Below are 23,250 nucleotides of genomic sequence, written 5' to 3'. Positions count from 1 at the left end.
GACTCGGATTTCGATATGGCATACCTTTCTGGGCTTGTGGAATGATTATGTTGTTATCTGCATTAAAATATATAGCTTTAAAGGTAGTAAAAAATATGACCGTTTTTAAGTCATTTATTTAAATTTTGCGAAGGTTTACAGAAATGGGCCTTCTCTTCATCTTTAAAAGCCCGTAACTTGGTCAAAAGGTCTCGGATTTCGATATGGCATACCTTTATGGGCTTGTGGAATGATCATGTTGTTATCTGCATTAAAATATAAAGCTTAAAAGGTAGTAAAAAATATGACCGTGATTATGTCATTGATTTTAATTTTGCGAAGGTTTACAGAAATGGGCCTTCTGTCCATCTTTAAAAGCCCATAACTGGGTCAAAAGGACTCGGATTTCGATATGGCATACCTTTATGGGCTTGTGGAATGATCATGTTGTTATCTGCATAAAAATATATAGCTTAAAAGGTATTAAAAAATATAACCGTTTTTATGTCATTGATTTTAATTTTGCGAAGGTTTACAGAAATTGGCCTCCTCTCCATCTTTAAAAGCCCATTTCTTGGTCAAAAGAACTCGGATTTCGATATGGCATACCTTTATGGGCTTATGGAATGATTTTGTTGTTATCTGCATTAAAATATATAGCTTAAAAGGTAGTACAAAATATGACCGTTTTTATGTCATTGATTATAATTTTTCGGAGGTTTACAGAAATGGGCCTTCTCTCCATCTTTAAAAGCCCATAACTTGGTCTAAAGGACTCGGATTTCGATATGGCATACCTTTATGGGCTTGTAGAATGCTTATGTTGCTATCTACATTAAAATATAAGACTTCAAAGGTAGTAAAAATATGACCGTTTTTATGTCATTGATTTTAATTTTGCGAAGGTTTTCAGAAATGGGCCTTACCTTTATGGCATACCTTTATGGGCTTGTGGAATGATTATGTTGTTATTTGCATTAAGATATATAGCTTTAAAGGTAGTAAAAAATATGACCGTGATTATGTCATTGATTTTAATTTTGCGAAGGTTTACAGAAATGGGCCTTCTCTCCATCCTTAAAAGCCCATAACTTGGTCAAAAGGACTCGGATTTAGATATTGCATACCTTTATGGGCTTGTGGAATGATTTTGTTGTTATCTGCATTAAAATATATAGCTTAAAAGGTAGTACAAAATATGACCGTTTTTATGTCATTGATTATAATTTTGCGGAGGTTTACAGAAATGGGCCTTCTCTCCATCTTTAAAAGCCCATAACTTGGTCTAAAGGACTCGGATTTCGATATGGCATACCTTTATGGGCTTGTAGAATGCTTATGTTGCTATCTACATTAAAATATAAGACTTCAAAGGTAGTAAAAATATGACCGTTTTTATGTCATTGATTTTAATTTTGCGAAGGTTTTCAGAAATGGGCCTTACCTTTATGGCATACCTTTATGGGCTTGTGGAATGATTATGTTGTTATTTGCATTAAGATATAAAGCTTTAAAGGTAGTAAAAAATATGACCGTGATTATGTCATTGATTTTAATTTTGCGAAGGCTTACAGAAATGGGCCTTCTCTCCATCTTTTAAAGCCCATAACTTGGTCAAAAGAACTCGAATTTCGATAAGGCATACCTTTATGGGCTTGTGGAATGATCATGTTGTTATCTGCACTAAAATATAAAGCTTAAAAGGTAGTAGAAAATATGACCGTTTTTATGTCATTGATTTTAATTTTGCGAAGGTTTGCAGAAATGGGCCTTCTCTCCATCCTTAAAAGCCCATAACTTGGTCAAACGGACTCGGATTTCGATATGGCATACCTTTGTGGGCTTGTGGAATGATAATGTTCTTATCTGCATTAAAATATATAGCTTTAAAGGTAGTGATTTTAATTTTGCGAAGGTTTACAGAAATGGGCCTTCTCTCCATCTTTAAAAGCCCATAACTTGGTCAAAAGGATTCGGATTTCAATATGGCATACCTTTATGGGCTTGTGGAATGATCATGTTGTTATCTGCATTAAAATATATAGCTTAAAAGGTAGTAAAAAATATGACCGTGATTATGTCATTGATTTTAATTTTCCGAAGGTTTACAGAAATGGGCCTTCTCTCCATCTTTAAAAGCCCATAACTTGGTCAAAAGGACTCGGATTTCGATATGGCATACCTTTCTGGACTTGTGGAATGATTATGTTGTTATCTGCATTAAAATATATAGCTTTAAAGGTAGTAAAAAATATGACCGTTTTTAAGTCATTGATTTAAATTTTGCGAAGGTTTACAGAAATGGGCCTCCTCTTCATCTTTAAAAGCCCGTAACTTGGTCAAAAGGTCTCGGATTTCGATATGGCATACCTTTATGGGCTTGTGGAATGATCATTTTGTTATCTGCATTAAAATATAAAGCTTAAAAGGTAGTAAAAAATATGACCGTGATTATGTCATTGATTTTAATTTTGCGAAGGTTTACAGAAATGGGCCTTCTCTCCATCCTTAAAAGCCCATAACTTGGTCAAAAGGACTCGGATTTCGATATGGCATACCTTTCTGGACTTGTGGAATGATTATGTTGTCATCTGCCTTAAAATATATAGCTTTAAAAGTAGTAAAAAATATGGCTTACAGAAATGGGCCTTCTCTCCATCTTTAAAAGCTCATAACTTGGTCAAAAGGACTCGGATTTCGATATGGCATACCTTTCTGGACTGATTATGTTGTTATCTGCATTAAAATATATAGCTTTAAAGGTAGTAAAAAATATGACCGTTTTTAAGTCATTGATTTAAATTTTGCGAAGGTTTACAGAAATGGGCCTCCTCTTCATCTTTAAAAGCCCGTAACTTGGTCAAAAGAACTCGGATTTCGATATGGCATACCTTTATGGGCTTATGGAATGATTATGTTGCTATCTGCATTAAAATATATAGCTTTAAAGGTAGTAAAAAATAAGACCGTGATTATGTCATTGATTTTAATTTTGCGAAGGTTTACAGAAATGGGCCTTCTCTCCATCCTTAAAAGCCCATAACTTGGTCAAAAGGACTCGGATTTAGATATTGCATACCTTTATGGGCTTGTGGAATGATTTTGTTGTTATCTGCATTAAAATATATAGCTTAAAAGGTAGTACAAAATATGACCGTTTTTATGTCATTGATTATAATTTTGCGGAGGTTTACAGAAATGGGCCTTCTCTCCATCTTTAAAAGCCCATAACTTGGTCTAAAGGACTCGGATTTCGATATGGCATACCTTTATGGGCTTGTAGAATGCTTATGTTGCTATCTACATTAAAATATAAGACTTCAAAGGTAGTAAAAATATGACCGTTTTTATGTCATTGATTTTAATTTTGCGAAGGTTTTCAGAAATGGGCCTTACCTTTATGGCATACCTTTATGGGCTTGTGGAATGATTATGTTGTTATTTGCATTAAGATATATAGCTTTAAAGGTAGTAAAAAATATGACCGTGATTATGTCATTGATTTTAATTTTGCGAAGGCTTACAGAAATGGGCCTTCTCTCCATCTTTTAAAGCCCATAACTTGGTCAAAAGAACTCGAATTTCGATAAGGCATACCTTTATGGGCTTGTGGAATGATCATGTTGTTATCTGCACTAAAATATAAAGCTTAAAAGGTAGTAGAAAATATGACCGTTTTTATGTCATTGATTTTAATTTTGCGAAAGTTTGCAGAAATGGGCCTTCTCTCCATCCTTAAAAGCCCATAACTTGGTCAAACGGACTCGGATTTCGATATGGCAAACCTTTGTGGGCTTGTGGAATGATTATGTTGTCATCTGCCTTAAAATATATAGCTTTAAAAGTAGTAAAAAATATGGCTTACAGAAATGGGCCTTCTCTCCATCTTTAAAAGCCCATAACTTGGTCAAAAGAACTCGGATTTCGATATGGCATACCTTTGTGGGCTTGGGGAATGATAATGTTTTTATCTGCATTAAAATATATAGCTTTAAAGGTAGTGATTTTAATTTTGCGAAGGTTTACAGAAATGGGCCTTCTCTCCATCTTTAAAAGCCCATAACTTGGTCAAAAGGATTCGGATTTCAATATGGCATACCTTTATGGGCTTGTGGAATGATCATGTTGTTATCTGCATTAAAATATATAGCTTAAAAGGTAGTAAAAAATATGACCGTGATTATGTCATTGATTTTAATTTTCCGAAGGTTTACAGAAATGGGCCTTCTCTCCATCTTTAAAAGCCCATAACTTGGTCAAAAGGACTCGGATTTCGATATGGCATACCTTTCTGGACTTGTGGAATGATTATGTTGTTATCTGCATTAAAATATATAGCTTTAAAGGTAGTAAAAAATATGACCGTTTTTAAGTCATTGATTTAAATTTTGCGAAGGTTTACAGAAATGGGCCTCCTCTTCATCTTTAAAAGCCCGTAACTTGGTCAAAAGGTCTCGGATTTCGATATGGCATACCTTTATGGGCTTGTGGAATGATCATTTTGTTATCTGCATTAAAATATATAGCTTAAAAGGTAGTAAAAAATATGACCGTGATTATGTCATTGATTTTAATTTTCCGAAGGTTTACAGAAATGGGCCTTCTCTCCATCCTTAAAAGCCCATAACTTGGTCAAAAGGACTCGGATTTCGATATGGCATACCTTTCTGGACTTGTGGAATGATTATGTTGTCATCTGCCTTAAAATATATAGCTTTAAAAGTAGTAAAAAATATGGCTTACAGAAATGGGCCTTCTCTCCATCTTTAAAAGCTCATAACTTGGTCAAAAGGACTCGGATTTCGATATGGCATACCTTTCTGGACTTGTGGAATGATTATGTTGTTATCTGCATTAAAATATATAGCTTTAAAGGTAGTAAAAAATATGACCGTTTTTAAGTCATTGATTTAAATTTTGCGAAGGTTTACAGAAATGGGCCTCCTCTTCATCTTTAAAAGCCCGTAACTTGGTCAAAAGAACTCGGATTTCGATATGGCATACCTTTATGGGCTTATGGAATGATTATGTTGCTATCTGCATTAAAATATATAGCTTTAAAGGTAGTAAAAAATAAGACCGTGATTATGTCATTGATTTTAATTTTGCGAAGGTTTACAGAAATGGGCCTTCTCTCCATCCTTAAAAGCCCATAACTTGGTCAAAAGGACTCGGATTTAGATATTGCATACCTTTATGGGCTTGTGGAATGATTTTGTTGTTATCTGCATTAAAATATATAGCTTAAAAGGTAGTACAAAATATGACCGTTTTTATGTCATTGATTATAATTTTGCGGAGGTTTACAGAAATGGGCCTTCTCTCCATCTTTAAAAGCCCATAACTTGGTCTAAAGGACTCGGATTTCGATATGGCATACCTTTATGGGCTTGTAGAATGCTTATGTTGCTATCTACATTAAAATATAAGACTTCAAAGGTAGTAAAAATATGACCGTTTTTATGTCATTGATTTTAATTTTGCGAAGGTTTTCAGAAATGGGCCTTACCTTTATGGCATACCTTTATGGGCTTGTGGAATGATTATGTTGTTATTTGCATTAAGATATATAGCTTTAAAGGTAGTAAAAAATATGACCGTGATTATGTCATTGATCTTAATTTTGCGAAGGCTTACAGAAATGGGCCTTCTCTCCATCTTTTAAAGCCCATAACTTGGTCAAAAGAACTCGAATTTCGATAAGGCATACCTTTATGGGCTTGTGGAATGATCATGTTGTTATCTGCACTAAAATATAAAGCTTAAAAGGTAGTAGAAAATATGACCGTTTTTATGTCATTGATTTTAATTTTGCGAAGGTTTGCAGAAATGGGCCTTCTCTCCATCCTTAAAAGCCCATAACTTGGTCAAACGGACTCGGATTTCGATATGGCAAACCTTTGTGGGCTTGTGGAATGATTATGTTGTCATCTGCCTTAAAATATATAGCTTTAAAAGTAGTAAAAAATATGGCTTACAGAAATGGGCCTTCTCTCCATCTTTAAAAGCCCATAACTTGGTCAAAAGAACTCGGATTTCGATATGGCATACCTTTGTGGGCTTGGGGAATGATAATGTTTTTATCTGCATTAAAATATATAGCTTTAAAGGTAGTGATTTTAATTTTGCGAAGGTTTACAGAAATGGGCCTTCTCTCCATCTTTAAAAGCCCATAACTTGGTCAAAAGGATTCGGATTTCAATATGGCATACCTTTATGGGCTTGTGGAATGATCATGTTGTTATCTGCATTAAAATATATAGCTTAAAAGGTAGTAAAAAATATGACCGTGATTATGTCATTGATTTTAATTTTCCGAAGGTTTACAGAAATGGGCCTTCTCTCCATCTTTAAAAGCCCATAACTTGGTCAAAAGGACTCGGATTTCGATATGGCATACCTTTCTGGACTTGTGGAATGATTATGTTGTTATCTGCATTAAAATATATAGCTTTAAAGGTAGTAAAAAATATGACCGTTTTTAAGTCATTGATTTAAATTTTGCGAAGGTTTACAGAAATGGGCCTCCTCTTCATCTTTAAAAGCCCGTAACTTGGTCAAAAGGTCTCGGATTTCGATATGGCATACCTTTATGGGCTTGTGGAATGATCATTTTGTTATCTGCATTAAAATATAAAGCTTAAAAGGTAGTAAAAAATATGACCGTGATTATGTCATTGATTTTAATTTTGCGAAGGTTTACAGAAATGGGCCTTCTCTCCATCTTTAAAAGCCCATAACTTGGTCAAAAGAACTCGGATTTCGATATGGCATACCTTTCTGGGCTTGTGGAATGATTATGTTGTTATCTGCATTAAAATATATAGCTTTAAAGGTAGTACAAAATATGACCTTTTTTAAGTCATTGATTTAAATTTTGCGAAGGTTTACAGAAATGGGCCTTCTCTTCATCTTTAAAAGCCCGTAACTTGGTCAAAAGGTCTCGGATTTCGATATGGCATACCTTTAGGGGCTTGTGGAATGATCATTTTGTTATCTGCATTATAATATAAAGCTTAAAAGGTAGTAAAAAATATGACCGTGATTATGTCATTGATTTTAATTTTGCGAAGGTTTACAGAAATGGGCCTTCTCTCCATCCTTAAAAGCCCATAACTTGGTCAAAAGGACTCGGATTTAGATATTGCATACCTTTATGGGCTTATGGAATGATTTTGTTGTTATCTGCATTAAAATATATAGCTTAAAAGGTAGTACAAAATATGACCGTTTTTATGTCATTGATTATAATTTTGCGAAGGTTTACAGAAATGGGCCTCCTCTTCATCTTTAAAAGCCCGTAACTTGGTCAAAAGGTCTCGGATTTCGATATGGCATACCTTTATGGGCTTGTGGAATGATCATTTTGTTATCTGCATTAAAATATATAGCTTAAAAGGTAGTAAAAAATATGACCGTGATTATGTCATTGATTTTAATTTTCCGAAGGTTTACAGAAATGGGCCTTCTCTCCATCCTTAAAAGCCCATAACTTGGTCAAAAGGACTCGGATTTCGATATGGCATACCTTTCTGGACTTGTGGAATGATTATGTTGTCATCTGCCTTAAAATATATAGCTTTAAAAGTAGTAAAAAATATGGCTTACAGAAATGGGCCTTCTCTCCATCTTTAAAAGCTCATAACTTGGTCAAAAGGACTCGGATTTCGATATGGCATACCTTTCTGGACTTGTGGAATGATTATGTTGTTATCTGCATTAAAATATATAGCTTTAAAGGTAGTAAAAAATATGACCGTTTTTAAGTCATTGATTTAAATTTTGCGAAGGTTTACAGAAATGGGCCTCCTCTTCATCTTTAAAAGCCCGTAACTTGGTCAAAAGAACTCGGATTTCGATATGGCATACCTTTATGGGCTTATGGAATGATTATGTTGCTATCTGCATTAAAATATATAGCTTTAAAGGTAGTAAAAAATAAGACCGTGATTATGTCATTGATTTTAATTTTGCGAAGGTTTACAGAAATGGGCCTTCTCTCCATCCTTAAAAGCCCATAACTTGGTCAAAAGGACTCGGATTTAGATATTGCATACCTTTATGGGCTTGTGGAATGATTTTGTTGTTATCTGCATTAAAATATATAGCTTAAAAGGTAGTACAAAATATGACCGTTTTTATGTCATTGATTATAATTTTGCGGAGGTTTACAGAAATGGGCCTTCTCTCCATCTTTAAAAGCCCATAACTTGGTCTAAAGGACTCGGATTTCGATATGGCATACCTTTATGGGCTTGTAGAATGCTTATGTTGCTATCTACATTAAAATATAAGACTTCAAAGGTAGTAAAAATATGACCGTTTTTATGTCATTGATTTTAATTTTGCGAAGGTTTTCAGAAATGGGCCTTACCTTTATGGCATACCTTTATGGGCTTGTGGAATGATTATGTTGTTATTTGCATTAAGATATATAGCTTTAAAGGTAGTAAAAAATATGACCGTGATTATGTCATTGATTTTAATTTTGCGAAGGCTTACAGAAATGGGCCTTCTCTCCATCTTTTAAAGCCCATAACTTGGTCAAAAGAACTCGAATTTCGATAAGGCATACCTTTATGGGCTTGTGGAATGATCATGTTGTTATCTGCACTAAAATATAAAGCTTAAAAGGTAGTAGAAAATATGACCGTTTTTATGTCATTGATTTTAATTTTGCGAAGGTTTGCAGAAATGGGCCTTCTCTCCATCCTTAAAAGCCCATAACTTGGTCAAACGGACTCGGATTTCGATATGGCAAACCTTTGTGGGCTTGTGGAATGATTATGTTGTCATCTGCCTTAAAATATATAGCTTTAAAAGTAGTAAAAAATATGGCTTACAGAAATGGGCCTTCTCTCCATCTTTAAAAGCCCATAACTTGGTCAAAAGAACTCGGATTTCGATATGGCATACCTTTGTGGGCTTGGGGAATGATAATGTTTTTATCTGCATTAAAATATATAGCTTTAAAGGTAGTGATTTTAATTTTGCGAAGGTTTACAGAAATGGGCCTTCTCTCCATCTTTAAAAGCCCATAACTTGGTCAAAAGGATTCGGATTTCAATATGGCATACCTTTATGGGCTTGTGGAATGATCATGTTGTTATCTGCATTAAAATATATAGCTTAAAAGGTAGTAAAAAATATGACCGTGATTATGTCATTGATTTTAATTTTCCGAAGGTTTACAGAAATGGGCCTTCTCTCCATCTTTAAAAGCCCATAACTTGGTCAAAAGGACTCGGATTTCGATATGGCATACCTTTCTGGACTTGTGGAATGATTATGTTGTTATCTGCATTAAAATATATAGCTTTAAAGGTAGTAAAAAATATGACCGTTTTTAAGTCATTGATTTAAATTTTGCGAAGGTTTACAGAAATGGGCCTCCTCTTCATCTTTAAAAGCCCGTAACTTGGTCAAAAGGTCTCGGATTTCGATATGGCATACCTTTATGGGCTTGTGGAATGATCATTTTGTTATCTGCATTAAAATATAAAGCTTAAAAGGTAGTAAAAAATATGACCGTGATTATGTCATTGATTTTAATTTTGCGAAGGTTTACAGAAATGGGCCTTCTCTCCATCTTTAAAAGCCCATAACTTGGTCAAAAGAACTCGGATTTCGATATGGCATACCTTTCTGGGCTTGTGGAATGATTATGTTGTTATCTGCATTAAAATATATAGCTTTAAAGGTAGTACAAAATATGACCTTTTTTAAGTCATTGATTTAAATTTTGCGAAGGTTTACAGAAATGGGCCTTCTCTTCATCTTTAAAAGCCCGTAACTTGGTCAAAAGGTCTCGGATTTCGATATGGCATACCTTTAGGGGCTTGTGGAATGATCATTTTGTTATCTGCATTATAATATAAAGCTTAAAAGGTAGTAAAAAATATGACCGTGATTATGTCATTGATTTTAATTTTGCGAAGGTTTACAGAAATGGGCCTTCTCTCCATCTTTAAAAGCCCATAACTTGGTCAAAAGAACTCGGATTTCGATATGGCATACCTTTCTGGGCTTGTGGAATGATTATGTTGTTATCTGCATTAAAATATATAGCTTTAAAGGTAGTACAAAATATGACCTTTTTTAAGTCATTGATTTAAATTTTGCGAAGGTTTACAGAAATGGGCCTTCTCTTCATCTTTAAAAGCCCGTAACTTGGTCAAAAGGTCTCGGATTTCGATATGGCATACCTTTAGGGGCTTGTGGAATGATCATTTTGTTATCTGCATTATAATATAAAGCTTAAAAGGTAGTAAAAAATATGACCGTGATTATGTCATTGATTTTAATTTTGCGAAGGTTTACAGAAATGGGCCTTCTCTCCATCTTTAAAAGCCCATAACCGTGATTATGTCATTGATTTTAATTTTGCGAAGGTTTACAGAAATGGGCCTTCTCTCCATCTTTAAAAGCCCATAACTTAGTCAAAAGGACTCGGATATCGATATGGCATACCTTTCTGGGCTTGTGGAATGATTATGTTGTTATCTGCATTAAAATATATTGCTTTAAAGGTAGTAAAAAATATGACCGTTTTTAAGTCATTTATTTAAATTTTGCGAAGGTTTACAGAAATGGGCCTTCTCTTCATCTTTAAAAGCCCGTAACTTGGTCAAAAGGTCTCGGATTTCGATATGGCATACCTTTATGGGCTTGTGGAATGATCATGTTGCTATCTGCATTAAAATATAAAGCTTAAAAGGTAGTAAAAAATATGACCGTTTTTATGTCATTGATTTTAATTTTGCGAAGGTTTACAGAAATGGGCCTTCTCTCCATCTTTAAAAGCCCATAACTGGGTCAAAAGGACTCGGATTTCGATATGGCATACCTTTATGGGCTTGTGGAATGATCATGTTGTTATCTGCATAAAAATATATAGCTTAAAGGTATTAAAAAATATAACCGTTTTTATGTCATTGATTTTAATTTTGCGAAGGTTTACAGAAATTGGCCTCCTCTCCATCTTTAAAAGCCCATTACTTGGTCAAAAGAACTCGGATTTCGATATGGCATACCTTTATGGGCTTATGGAATGATTATGTTGTTATCTGCATTAAAATATATAGCTTTAAAGGTAGTAAAAAATATGACCGTGATTATGTCATTGATTTTAATTTTGCGAAGGTTTACAGAAATGGGCCTTCTCTCCATCCTTAAAAGCCCATAACTTGGTCAAAAGGACTCGGATTTAGATATTGCATACCTTTATGGGCTTGTGGAATGATTTTGTTGTTATCTGCATTAAAATATATAGCTTAAAAGGTAGTACAAAATATGACCGTTTTTATGTCATTGATTATAATTTTGCGGAGGTTTACAGAAATGGGCCTTCTCTCCATCTTTAAAAGCCCATAACTTGGTCTAAAGGACTCGGATTTCAATATGGCATACCTTTATGGGCTTGTAGAATGCTTATGTTGCTATCTACATTAAAATATAAGACTTCAAAGGTAGTAAAAAATATGACCGTTTTTATGTCATTGATTTTAATTTTGCGAAGGTTTACAGAAATGGGCCTTACCTTTATGGCATACCTTTATGGGCTTGTGGAATGATTATGTTGTTATCTGCATATGACCGTGATTATGTCATTGATATTAATTTTGCGAAGGTTTACAGAAATGGGCCTTCTCTCCATCTTTAAAAGCCCATAACTTGGTCAAAAGAACTCGGATTTCGATAAGGCATACCTTTATGGGCTTGTAGAATGCTTATGTTGCTATCTACATTAAAATATAAGACTTCAAAGGATTCATTGATCTTAATTTTGCGAAGGTTTAGAGAAATGGGCCTTCTCTCCATCTTTAAAAGCCCATAACTTGGTCAAAAAGACTCGGATTTCGATATGGCATACCTCTATGGGCTTGTGGAATGATCATGTTGTTATCTGCATTAAAATATATAGCTTAAAAGGTAGTAAAAAATATGACCGTTTTTAAGTCATTGATTTTAATTTTGCGAAGTTTTACAGAAATGGGCCTTCTCTCCATCTTTAAAAGCCCATAACTTGGTCAAACGAACTCGCACATCTATATGGCATACCTTTATGGGCTTGTGGAATGATCATGTTGTTATCTGCACTAAAATATATAGCTTAAGAGGTAGTAGAAAATATGACCGTTTTTATGTCATTGACTTTAATTTTGCGAAGGTTTGCAGAAATGGGCCTTCTCTCCATCCTTAAAAGCCCATAACTTGGTCAAAGGGACTCGGATTTCGATATGGCATACCTTTGTGGGCTTGTGGAATGATTATGTTGTCATCTGCCTTAAAATATATAGCTTTAAAGGTAGTAAAAAATATGGCCGTTTTTATGTCATTGATTTTACTTTTGCGAAGGCTTATAGAAATGGGCCTTCTCTCCATCTTTAAAAGCCCATAACTTGGTCAAAAGAACTCGGATTTCGATATGGCATACCTTTGTGGGCTTTTGGAATGATAATGTTCTTATCTGCATTAAAATATATAGCTTTAAGGGTAGTGATTTTAATTTTGCGAAGGCTTACAGAAATGGGCCTTCTCTCCATCTTTAAAAGCCCATAACTTGGTCAAAAGGATTCGGATTTCAATATGGCATACCTTTATGGGCTTGTGGAATGATCATGTTGTTATCTGCATTTAAATATATAGCTTAAAAGGTAGTAAAAAATATGACCGTTTTTATGTCATTGATTATAATTTTGCGAAGGTTTACAGAAATGGGCCTCCTCTCCATCTTTAAAAGCCCATAACTTGGTCAAATGAACTCGGATTTCGATATGGCATACCTTTATGGGCTTGTGGAATGATTATGTTGTTATCTGCATTAAAATAAAAAGCCTTAAAGGTAGTAAAAAATATGACCGTGATTATGTCATTGATTTTAATTTTGCAAAGGTTTACAGAAATGGGCCTTCTCTCCACCTTTATAAGCCCATAACTTGGTCAAAAGGATTCGGATTTCAATATGGCATACCTTTATGGGCTTGTGGAATGATCATGTTGTTATCTGCATTTAAATATATAGCTTAAAAGGTAGTAAAAAATATGACCGTTTTTAAGTCATTGATTTTAATTCTGCGAAGTTTTACAGAAATGGGCCTTCTCTTCATCTTTAAAAGCCCGTAACTTGGTCAAAAGGTCTCGGATTTCGATATGGCATACCTTTATGGGCTTGTGGAATGATCATGTTGTTATCTGCATAAAAATGTATAGCTTAAAAGGTATTAAAAAATATAACCGTTTTTATGTCATTATGTGATTTTAATTTTGCGAAGGTTTACAGAAATTGGCCTCCTCTCCATCTTTAAAAGCCCATAACTTGGTCAAAAGGACTCGGACTTCGATATGGCATACCTTTCTGGGCTTGTGGAATGATTATGTTGTTATCTGCATTAAAATATATAGCTTTAAAGGTAGTAAAAAATATGACCGTTTTTAAGTCATTGATTTAAATTTTGCGAAGGTTTACAGAAATGGGCCTTCTCTTCATCTTTAAAAGCCCGTAACTTGGTCAAAAGGTCTCGGATTTCGATATGGCATACCTTTATGGGCTTGTGGAATGATCATTTTGTTATCTGCATTATAATATAAAGCTTAAAAGGTAGTAAAAAATATGACCGTGATTATGTCATTGATTTTAATTTTGCGAAGGTTTACAGAAATGGGCCTTCTCTCCATCTTTAAAAGCCCATAACCGTGATTATGTCATTGATTTTAATTTTGCGAAGGTTTACAGAAATGGGCCTTCTCTCCATCTTTAAAAGCCCATAACTTAGTCAAAAGGTCTCGGATATCGATATGGCATACCTTTCTGGGCTTGTGGAATGATTATGTTGTTATCTGCATTAAAATATATAGCTTTAAAGGTAGTAAAAAATATGACCGTTTTTAAGTCATTTATTTAAATTTTGCGAAGGTTTACAGAAATGGGTCTTCTCTTCATCTTTAAAAGCCCGTAACTTGGTCAAAAGGTCTCGGATTTCGATATGGCATACCTTTATGGGCTTGTGGAATGATCATGTTGCTATCTGCATTAAAATATAAAGCTTAAAAGGTAGTAAAAAATATGACCGTTTTTATGTCATTGATTTTAATTTTGCGAAGGTTTACAGAAATGGGCCTTCTCTCCATCTTTAAAAGCCCATAACTGGGTCAAAAGAACTCGGATTTCGATATGGCATACCTTTATGGGCTTGTGGAATGATCATGTTGTTATCTGCATAAAAATATATAGCTTAAAAGGTATTAAAAAATATAACCGTTTTTATGTCATTGATTTTAATTTTGCGAAGGTTTACAGAAATTGGCCTCCTCTCCATCTTTAAAAGCCCATTACTTGGTCAAAAGAACTCGGATTTCGATATGGCATACCTTTATGGGCTTATGGAATGATTATGTTGTTATCTGCATTAAAATATATAGCTTTAAAGGTAGTAAAAAATATGACCGTGATTATGTCATTGATTTTAATTTTGCGAAGGTTTACAGAAATGGGCCTTCTCTCCATTCTTAAAAGCCCATAACTTGGTCAAAAGGACTCGGATTTAGATATTGGATACCTTTATGGGCTTGTGGAATGATTTTGTTGTTATCTGCATTAAAATATATAGCTTAAAAGGTAGTACAAAATATGACCGTTTTTATGTCATTGATTATAATTTTGCGGAGGTTTACAGAAATGGGCCTTCTCTCCATCTTTAAAAGCCCATAACTTGGTCTAAAGGACTCGGATTTCAATATGGCATACCTTTATGGGCTTGTAGAATGCTTATGTTGCTATCTACATTAAAATATAGGACTTCAAAGGTAGTAAAAAATATGACCGTTTTTATGTCATTGATTTTAATTTTACGAAGGTTTACAGAAATGGGCCTTACCTTTATGGCATACCTTTATGGGCTTGTGGAATGATTATGTTGTTATCTGCATATGACCGTGATTATGTCATTGATATTAATTTTGCGAAGGTTTACAGAAATGGGCCTTCTCTCCATCTTTAAAAGCCCATAACTTGGTCAAAAGAACTCGGATTTCGATATGGCATACCTTTTTGCAGAAATGGGCCTTCTCTCCATCCTTAAAAGCCCATAACTTGGTCAAAGGGACTCGGATTTCGATATGGCATACCTTTGTGGGCTTGTGGAATGATTATGTTGTCATCTGCCTTAAAATATATAGCTTTAAAGGTAGTAAAAAATATGGCCGTTTTTATGTCATTGATTTTACTTTTGCGAAGGCTTACAGAAATAGGCCTTCTCTCCATCTTTAAAAGCCCATAACTTGGTCAAAAGAACTCGGATTTCGATATGGCATACCTTTGTGGGCTTTTGGAATGATAATGTTCTTATCTGCATTAAAATATATAGCTTTAAGGGTAGTGATTTTAATTTTGCGAAGGTTTACAGAAATGGGCCTTCTCTCCATCTTTAAAAGCCCATAACTTGGTCAAAAGGATTCGGATTTCAATATGGCATACCTTTATGGGCTTGTGGAATGATCATGTTGTTATCTGCATTTAAATATATAGCTTAAAAGGTAGTAAAAAATATGACCGTTTTTATGTCATTGATTATAATTTTGCGAAGGTTTACAGAAATGGGCCTCCTCTCCATCTTTAAAAGCCCATAACTTGGTCAAATGAACTCGGATTTCGATATGGCATACCTTTATGGGCTTGTGGAATGATTATGTTGTTATCTGCATTAAAATAAAAAGCCTTAAAGGTAGTAAAAAATATGACCGTGATTATGTCATTGATTTTAATTTTGCAAAGGTTTACAGAAATGGGCCTTCTCTCCACCTTTATAAGCCCATAACTTGGTCAAAAGGATTCGGATTTCAATATGGCATACCTTTATGGGCTTGTGGAATGATCATGTTGTTATCTGCATTTAAATATATAGCTTAAAAGGTAGTAAAAAATATGACCGTTTTTAAGTCATTGATTTTAATTTTGCGAAGTTTTACAGAAATGGGCCTTCTCTTCATCTTTAAAAGCCCGTAACTTGGTCAAAAGGTCTCGGATTTCGATATGGCATACCTTTATGGGCTTGTGGAATGATCATGTTGTTATCTGCATTAAAATATAAAGCTTAAAAGGTAGTAAAAAATATGACCGTGATTATGTCATTGATTTTAATTTTGCGAAGGTTTACAGAAATGGGCCTTCTCTCCATCTTTAAAAGCCCATAACTGGGTCAAAAGGACTCGGATTTCGATATGGCATACCTTTATGGGCTTGTGGAATGATCATGTTGTTATCTGCATAAAAATGTATAGCTTAAAAGGTATTAAAAAATATAACCGTTTTTATGTCATTATGTGATTTTAATTTTGCGAAGGTTTACAGAAATTGGCCTCCTCTCCATCTTTAAAAGCCCATTACTTGGTCAAAAGAACTCGGATTTCGATATGGCATACCTTTATGAGCTTATGGAATGATTATGTTGTTATCTGCATTAAAATATATAGCTTTAAAGGTAGTAAAAAATATGACCGTGATTATGTCATTGATTTTAATTTTGCGAAGGTTTACAGAAATGGGCCTTCTCTCCATCCTTAAAAGCCCATAACTTGGTCAAAAGGACTCGGATTTAGATATTGCATACCTTTATGGGCTTGTGGAATGATTTTGTTGTTATCTGCATTAAAATATATAGCTTAAAAGGTAGTACAAAATATGACCGTTTTTATGTCATTGATTATAATTTTGCGGAGGTTTACAGAAATGGGCCTTCTCTCCATCTTTAAAAGCCCATAACTTGATCTAAAAGACTCGGATTTCGATATGGCATACCTTTACGGGCTTGTAGAATGCTTATGTTGCTATCTACATTAAAATATAAGACTTCAAAGGTAGTAAAAAATATGACCGTTTTTATGTCATTGATTTTAATTTTGCGAAGGTTTACAGAAATGGGCCTTACCTTTATGGCATACCTTTATGGGCTTGTGGAATGATTATGTTGTTATCTGCATTAAGATATATAGGTTTAAAGGTAGTAAAAAATATGACCGTGATTATGTCATTGATTTTAATTTTGCGAAGGCTTACAGAAATGGGCCTTCTCTCCATCTTTTAAAGCCCATAACTTGGTCAAAAGAACTCGACTTTCGATAAGGCATACCTTTATGGGCTTGTGGAATGATCATGTTGTTATCTGCACTAAAATATATAGCTTAAAAGGTAGTAGAAAATATGACCGTTTTTATGTCATTGATTTTAATTTTGCGAAGGTTTGCAGAAATGGGCCTTCTCTCCATCCTTAAAAGCCCATAACTTGGTCAAAAGGACTCGGATTTCGATATGGCATACCTTTGTGGGCTTGTGGAATGATCATGTTGTTATCTGCATTTAAATATATAGCTTTAAAGGAAGTAAAAAATATGACCGTTTTTAAGTCATTGATTTTAATTTTGCGAAGTTTTACAGAAATGGGCCTTCTCTCCATCTTTAAAAGCCCATAACTTGGTCAAACGAACTCGCATTTCTATATGGCATACCTTTATGGGCTTGTGGAATGATTATGTTGTTATCTGCATCAAAAGATATAGCTTTAAAAGTAGTAAAAAATATGACCGTGATTATGTCATTGATTTTAATTTTTCGAAGGTTTACAGAAATGGGCCTTCTCTCCAGCTTTAAAAGCCCATAACTTAGTCAAAAGGACTCGGATTTCGATATGGCATACCTTTACGGGCTTGTGGAATGATCATGTTGTTATCTGCACTAAAATATATACCTTAAAAGGAAGTACAAAATATGACCGTTTTTATGTCATTGATTATAATTTTGCGGAGGTTTACAGAAATTGGCCTTCTCTCCATCTTTAAAAGCCCATAACTTGGTCTAAAGGACTCGGATTTCGATATGGCATACCTTTATGGGCTTGTAGAATGCTTATGTTGCTATCTACATTAAAATATAAGACTTCAAAGGTAGTAAAAAATATGACCGTTTTTATGTCATTGATTTTAATTTTGCGAAGGTTTACAGAAATGGGCCTTACCTTTATGGCATACCTTTGTGGGCTTGTGGAATGATTATGTTGTTATCTGCATTAAGATATATAGGTTTAAAGGTAGTAAAAAATATGACCGTGATTATGTCATTGATTTTAATTTTGCGAAGGCTTACAGAAATGGGCCTTCTCTCCATCTTTTAAAGCCCATAACTTGGTCAAAAGAACTCGAATTTCGATAAGGCATACCTTTATGGGCTTGTGGAATGATCATGTTTTTATCTGCACTAAAATATATAGCTTAAAAGGTAGTAGAAAATATGACCGTTTTTATGTCATTGATTTTAATTTTGCGAAGGTTTGCAGAAATGGGCCTTCTCTCCATCCTTAAAAGCCCATAACTTGGTCAAAAGGACTCGGATTTCGATATGGCATACCTTTGTGGGCTTGTGGAATGATTATGTTGTCATCTGCCTTAAAATATATAGCTTTAAAGGTAGTAAAAAATATGGCCGTTTTTATGTCATTGATTTTACTTTTGCGAAGGCTTACAGAAATGGGCCTTCTCTCCATCTTTAAAAGCCCATAACTTGGTCAAAAGAACTCGGATTTCGATATGGCATACCTTTGTGGGCTTTTGGAATGATAATGATCTTATCTGCATTAAAATATATAGCTTTAAAGGTAGTGATTTTAATGTTGCGAAGGTTTACAGAAATGGGCCTTCTCTCCATCTTTAAAAGCCCATTACTTGGTCAAAAGGACTCGGATTTCGATATGGCATACCTTTATGGGCTTGTGGAACGATCATGTTGTTATCTGCATTAAAATATATAGCTTAAAAGGTAGTAAAAAATATGACCATGATTATGTCATTGATTTTAATTTTGCGAAGGTTTACAGAAATGGGTCTTCTCTCCATCTTTAAAAGCCCATAACTTAGTCAAAAGGACTCGGATTTCGATATGACATACCTTTACGGGCTTGTGGAATGATCATGTTGTTATCTGCATTAAAATATAAAGCTTAAAAGGTAGTAAAAAATATGACCGTGATTATGTCATTGATTTTAATTTTGCGAAGGCTTACAGAAATGGGCCTTCTCTCCATCTTTTAAAGCCCATAACTTGGTCAAAAGAACTCGAATTTCGATAAGGCATACCTTTATGGGCTTGTGGAATGATCATGTTGTTATCTGCACTAAAATATAAAGCTTAAAAGGTAGTAGAAAATATGACCGTTTTTATGTCATTGATTTTAATTTTGCGAAGGTTTGCAGAAATGGGCCTTCTCTCCATCCTTAAAAGCCCATAACTTGGTCAAAAGGACTCGGATTTCGATATGGCATACCTTTGTGGGCTTGTGGAATGATTATGTTGTCATCTGCCTTAAAATATATAGCTTTAAAGGTAGTAAAAAATATGGCTTAAAGAAATGGGCCTTCTCTCCATCTTTAAAAGCCCATAACTTGGTCAAAAGAACACGGATTTCGATATGGCATACCTTTGTGGGCTTGTGGAATGATAATGTTCTTATCTGCATTAAAATATATAGCTTTAAAGGTAGTGATTTTAATTTTGCGAAGGTTTACAGAAATGGGCCTTCTCTCCATCTTTAAAAGCCCATAACTTGGTCAAAAGGATTCGGATTTCAATATGGCATACCTTTATGGGCTTGTGGAATGATCATGTTGTTATCTGCATTAAAATATATAGCTTAAAAGGTAGTAAAAAATATGACCGTGATTATGTCATTGATTTTAATTTTCCGAAGGTTTACAGAAATGGGCCTTCTCTCCATATTTAAAAGCCCATAACTTGGTCAAAAGGACTCGGATTTCGATATGGCATACCTTTCTGGGCTTGTGGAATGATTATGTTTTTATCTGCATTAAAATATATAGCTTTAAAGGTAGTAAAAAATATGACCGTTTTTAAGTCATTGATTTAAATTTTGCGAAGGTTTACAGAAATGGGCCTTCTCTTCATCTTTAAAAGCCCGTAACTTGGTCAAAAGGTCTCGGATTTCGATATGGCATACCTTTATGGGCTTGTGGAATAATCATTTTGTTATCTGCATTAAAATATAAAGCTTAAAAGGTAGTAAAAACAAGGGAGAACGCTATAGTCGAGTACCTCGACTATCAGATACCCGTTACTCAGCTTAAGCGACCAAAGGGAAATGGAGATATGCAAGCAGCAAAGCGAGATTTAAATGCGCCACCTACCGGCGGAAGACAGATTTAAGCGTTGTGTGCGTTAGGGTAGGCGTGACAAATTCATTGTTCAATAGAATAAGTTAGCCGCGCACTTTGCTCTCTCTGAGCGCCGGCAGTGCTTTTCTCTTTGCCGCTAAGTTCGGCCGGCAACTATTTACATACACACACATACACGCGTAAAAACATTTCGCACTGTCTGCCTCTGACGTCATAGCTTTTTTTCTTGAGAGGTTTGTGGGCGTTAGAGTGGGTGTAGAAAAATTTTTTTTGGGTCAATCGATAGGTATGGACAAGACTAATACATTTCAGTTAAAATTTTCTATCTAACATCAAAACTGTAGGAGCCACAGTTTTGGGCGGTTTGTGGGCGTTAGAGTGGGCGTGGCACTCTACTGAAACAAACTTGCGCTGCGTAAGAAGCTCAGGAATCTGCTCGCCAAATCTCAATTGCCTAGCTCTCATAGTTTCCGAGATCTCAGCGTTCATCCGGACAGACGGACAGACGGACAGACGGACAGACGGACAGACGGACAGACGGACATGGCTATATCGACTCGGCTAGTGATCCTGATCAAGAATATATATACTTTATGGGGTCGGAAACGCTTCCTTCTGCCTGTTACATACTTTCCGACGAATCTAGTATACCCTTTTACTCTACGAGTAACGGGTATAAATATGACCGTGATTATGTCATTGATTTTAATTTTGCGAAGGTTTACAGAAATGGGCCTTCTCTCCATCTTTAAAAGCCCATAACTTGGTCAAAAGGATTCGGATTTCAATATGGCATACCTTTATGGGCTTGTGGAATGATCATGTTGTTATCTGCATTTAAATATATAGCTTAAAAGGTAGTAAAAAATATGACCGTTTTTATGTCATTGATTATAATTTTGCGAAGGTTTACAGAAATGGGCCTCCTCTCCATCTTTAAAAGCCCATAACTTGGTCAAATGAACTCGGATTTCGATATGGCATACCTTTATGGGCTTGTGGAATGATTATGTTGTTATCTGCATTAAAATAAAAAGCCTTAAAGGTAGTAAAAAATATGACCGTGATTATGTCATTGATTTTAATTTTGCAAAGGTTTACAGAAATGGGCCTTCTCTCCACCTTTATAAGCCCATAACTTGGTCAAAAGGATTCGGATTTCAATATGGCATACCTTTATGGGCTTGTGGAATGATCATGTTGTTATCTGCATTTAAATATATAGCTTAAAAGGTAGTAAAAAATATGACCGTTTTTAAGTCATTGATTTTAATTTTGCGAAGTTTTACAGAAATGGGCCTTCTCTTCATCTTTAAAAGCCCGTAACTTGGTCAGAAGGTCTCGGATTTCGATATGGCATACCTTTATGGGCTTGTGGAATGATCATGTTGTTATCTGCATTAAAATATAAAGCTTAAAAGGTAGTAAAAAATATGACCGTGATTATGTCATTGATTTTAATTTTGCGAAGGTTTACAGAAATGGGCCTTCTCTCCATCTTTAAAAGCCCATAACTGGGTCAAAAGGACTCGGATTTCGATATGGCATACCTTTATGGGCTTGTGGAATGATCATGTTGTTATCTGCATAAAAATGTATAGCTTAAAAGGTATTAAAAAATATAACCGTTTTTATGTCATTATGTGATTTTAATTTTGCGAAGGTTTACAGAAATTGGCCTCCTCTCCATCTTTAAAAGCCCATTACTTGGTCAAAAGAACTCGGATTTCGATATGGCATACCTTTATGTGCTTATGGAATGATTATGTTGTTATCTGCATTAAAATATATAGCTTTAAAGGTAGTAAAAAATATGACCGTGATTATGTCATTGATCTTAATTTTGCGAAGGTTTACAGAAATGGGCCTTCTCTCCATCCTTAAAAGCCCATAACTTGGTCAAAAGGACTCGGATTTAGATATTGCATACCTTTATGGGCTTGTGGAATGATTTTCTTGTTATCTGCATTAAAATATATAGCTTAAAAGGTAGTACAAAATATGACCGTTTTTATGTCATTGATTATAATTTTGCGGAGGTTTACAGAAATGGGCCTTCTCTCCATCTTTAAAAGCCCATAACTTGGTCTAAAGGACTCGGATTTCGATATGGCATACCTTTATGGGCTTGTAGAATGCTTATGTTGCTATCTACATTAAAATATAAGACTTCAAAGGTAGTAAAAAATATGACCGTTTTTATGTCATTGATTTTAATTTTGCGAAGGTGTACAGAAATGGGCCTTACCTTTATGGCATACCTTTATGGGCTTGTGGAATGATTATGTTGTTATCTGCATTAAGATATATAGGTTTAAAGGTAGTAAAAAATATGACCGTGATTATGTCATTGATTTTAATTTTGCGAAGGCTTACAGAAATGGGCCTTCTCTCCATCCTTAAAAGCCCATAACTTGGTCAAAAGAACTCGAATTTCGATAAGGCATACCTTTATGGGCTTGTGGAATGATCATGTTGTTATCTGCACTAAAATATATAGCTTAAAAGGTAGTAGAAAATATGACCGTTTTTATGTCATTGATTTTAATTTTGCGAAGGTTTGCAGAAATGGGCCTTCTCTCCATCCTTAAAAGCCCATAACTTGGTCAAAAGGACTCGGATTTCGATATGGCATACCTTTGTGGGCTTGTGGAATGATCATGTTGTTATCTGCATTTAAATATATAGCTTAAAAGGTAGTAAAAAATATGACCGTTTTTAAGTCATTGATTTTAATTTTGCGAAGTTTTACAGAAATGGGCCTTCTCTCCATCTTTAAAAGCCCATAACTTGGTCAAACGAACTCGCATTTCTATATGGCATACCTTTATGGGCTTGTGGAATGATTATGTTGTTATCTGCATCAAAAGATATAGCTTTATAAGTAGTAAAAAATATGACCGTGATTATGTCATTGATTTTAATTTTTCGAAGGTTTACAGAAATGGGCCTTCTCTCCATCTTTAAAAGCCCATAACTTAGTCAAAAGGACTCGGATTTCGATATGGCATACCTTTCTGGGCTTGTGGAATGGTTATGTTGTTATCTGCATTAAAATATATAGCTTTAAAGGTAGTAAAAAATATGACCGTTTTT

The sequence above is a fragment of the Drosophila subpulchrella genome, unplaced genomic scaffold (assembly GCF_014743375.2).
Source record: "Drosophila subpulchrella strain 33 F10 #4 breed RU33 unplaced genomic scaffold, RU_Dsub_v1.1 Primary Assembly Seq426, whole genome shotgun sequence".
NCBI lineage: Eukaryota > Metazoa > Arthropoda > Insecta > Diptera > Drosophilidae > Drosophila > Drosophila subpulchrella.
This window is presented reverse-complemented; position numbering follows the sequence as displayed.